The 2578-nt window shown below is 38.9% G+C and overlaps 1 pseudogene; it reads right to left on the bottom strand.

Annotated features, from left to right (window-relative positions):
• Nucleotides 1-415: 415 nt before the first annotated feature.
• Nucleotides 416-2040, bottom strand: LOC118022498 (annotated as a pseudogene).
• Nucleotides 2041-2578: the final 538 nt, after the last annotated feature.

The following is a 2578-nucleotide window of genomic DNA, read 5'->3' as shown; positions in this document are numbered from 1 at the left end:
TTTTATTTATTTATTTGACAGAGAGAGAGATAGCGAGAGCAGGAACACAAGCAGGGGGAGTGGGAGAGGGAGAAGCAGGCTTCCCGCCAAGCAGGGAGCCCGATGCGGGGCTCGATCCCAGGACCCTGGGATCATGACCTGAGCCGAAGGCAGACGCCCAACGACTGAGCCACCCAGGCGCCCAGTGGTGGCTAATTCTTACTTAGCATCCTATCCCAACATTGGTACATGAAAAAAAAATTTCCTTCTAATAGAACTTAAACATATTGTCATGGACAGTTCTTTAAAAGTAGTTTTAAAAGACAAAAACGCAAAACACCTTGCAAACATACAATTTTCTAGCAAAATTTTTAAGTACATAATTCTCATGCAAGGCACTTCCATTCTTTTTCAAATATTAAGTTTCATAGAAAGTTTCCATTTTTTTTTATAATCTAGTCTTCATAATTTATACAGTAATAATGTTACTTCAAGTAGAACTTTATTAAATACCCAATTTTGGCATAATTTCCTTAAATATCTTTACGTTTGAATAGAATGAAGGATGGGCATCAAGTTCTTTGTGGGCTAATCCTAAAGGAATGTTTTATAGAATTGGTAATGTTTTATCTTGTTCAAGAATCTTGAAATCTTCCAAAGGAAAACTGCTTAAGGCAGTTGGTAAAATGTGTTCTGATGTGCCTTTAGGTAATATGTTATTTGCTTCCAGATTCTTCACCAAGCAAGTGGCTTTGATCCATCTTCGAGTTGCTCTGCGTTTTGTAAGCAAGTTTTCATTTTCTTTCTTAAGCTTGCTATTTCTTTTTCCAGTTTAATTATCCTCTTTTTTGCCTCCATAGGATTCCTAAAAGCATAACTATGTTCAAGTAGTACTTGCTGACTACTAACGTTTGATTTTAAATTAGATGGTCCTGTTGGGGTACAATTGTTGTTTTTCTTCAAAAGATTCCTTGACTTGAGTTTCATAGACTTTAAATGGGTACAAAAATCAAAAATGGTTGGAACATCATCCATTTTAAGTTGTTGAGTTTGTCCTGTTAAGTCAAAACAGGAGGCTTCAAAGTGCTTTGAACAAAGAAAAGTGTGTTTTCCTGGCACAAAATTTTTGCGCTAAGCAGGGGAACCCATTCTTTTCTTCTTTTAGGATCCAAAGGAAACCTTTATGGGATCTACTTTTTACATGAGGATATATTGTAATGGGAAGGGGAGAGAACCAAATGGCTTGATGCAGTAAAAAAGTGTGGCTGAGGAAATAGGAATAGGATGCTAAGTAAGAATTAGCCACCACTAAATATGACATTGTTTAGCTCAGTTGACACTGCAGGAGAATTTCCCTGTGGAAGCTGATGTTAATGTGCTTGTTGTAGGTGGCAGCACAGCCCAGCGGGCGCAGCTGGTCCGCATTTCCCTTTCCCCCTCATTCGGTGCTGTCTTAAGCCTCTTCTGAGGCGCTGGCTGCTAGGCTTCCTCCGGGCAAAGGCTAAGGACAACTCTTTCTTACAGAACAATTCCAGCTAGTAAATGTGGAAGAAATGAGAGACATAGAAATCCCCCATAAGAACACCACAGCAATAATTGCTGCAGGGAACCCATTCTCCCTTCCTCTACATTTTGTTCTTTTTATTTATTTATTTTTAAAGATTTTATTTCAGAGAGAGAGAGAAGGAGCAGGAGTAGGGTGGGGGGGCAGCGGGAGAGGGAGAAGCAGACTCCCCGCTGAGCTGAGCAGGGAGCCCCATGCAGGGTTTGATCCCAGGACCCCGAGATCATGACCCAAGTGGAAGGCAGACATTTAACTGACTGAGCCACCCAGGTGCCCCCTCTGCATTTTGTTCTATTCAGTCCCTCAGTGTATTGGAAGATACCAATTTCGTATTAGCCTAGTAGGGCAGTCTACTGAATCCACTGATTCAAATGCTAATCTCATCCAGACACATCCTCAAAGACACCCCAAAATCGTATTTAATCATGGCCCCACCAAGTTGACATAGAACATTAACCATCATAGTCTCCATAGTTTTGCCTTTTCCAAAATGCCATATAGCTGAAATCATACAGTATGTAGCCTTTTCACGTTGGTGTCTTTTACATAGTAATATGCATTTAAAATTTCCTCCATGTGTTTTCATAACTCTAAATAATATTCCATTATCTGGATATACCACGATTTATTTAACCATTCACCTACTGAAGGACATCTTGGTTGCTTCCAAGCTTTCTCAGTTATGAATAAAACAGCAGTAAATATCCATGTGCTCCTTTAACAAAGATTACTTGCCTATATTTGTGTAAGTCTATTTCTGGGGTCTGTATTCTGTTCCATTGATTTACTTGTCTGTTTTTTTTGTTTTTTTGGTTTTGTTTCATTTTTGTTTTTGTTTTTTTTTTACCAGTACTACACTGTCCTGATTACTGTAGCCTTATAATAAGTATTGAAGTTGGGTAGGATCAGTCTTCTGATTTTGGTCTTCTCCTTCAATATTATGTTGGGTATTCTGCTTCTTTGGCCTCTCCATATAAACTTTAGAATCATTTTGTCGATAACCACAAGATAACTTGCTGGGATTTTCTTTGGGAT

The sequence above is a fragment of the Mirounga leonina genome, unplaced genomic scaffold, assembly GCF_011800145.1.
Source record: "Mirounga leonina isolate KUSES-001 unplaced genomic scaffold, KU_Mleo_1.0 Mir_176, whole genome shotgun sequence".
NCBI lineage: Eukaryota > Metazoa > Chordata > Mammalia > Carnivora > Phocidae > Mirounga > Mirounga leonina.
The sequence above is the reverse complement of the archived record's forward strand: the minus strand, read 5'-3'. Positions and strand labels throughout refer to the sequence as shown.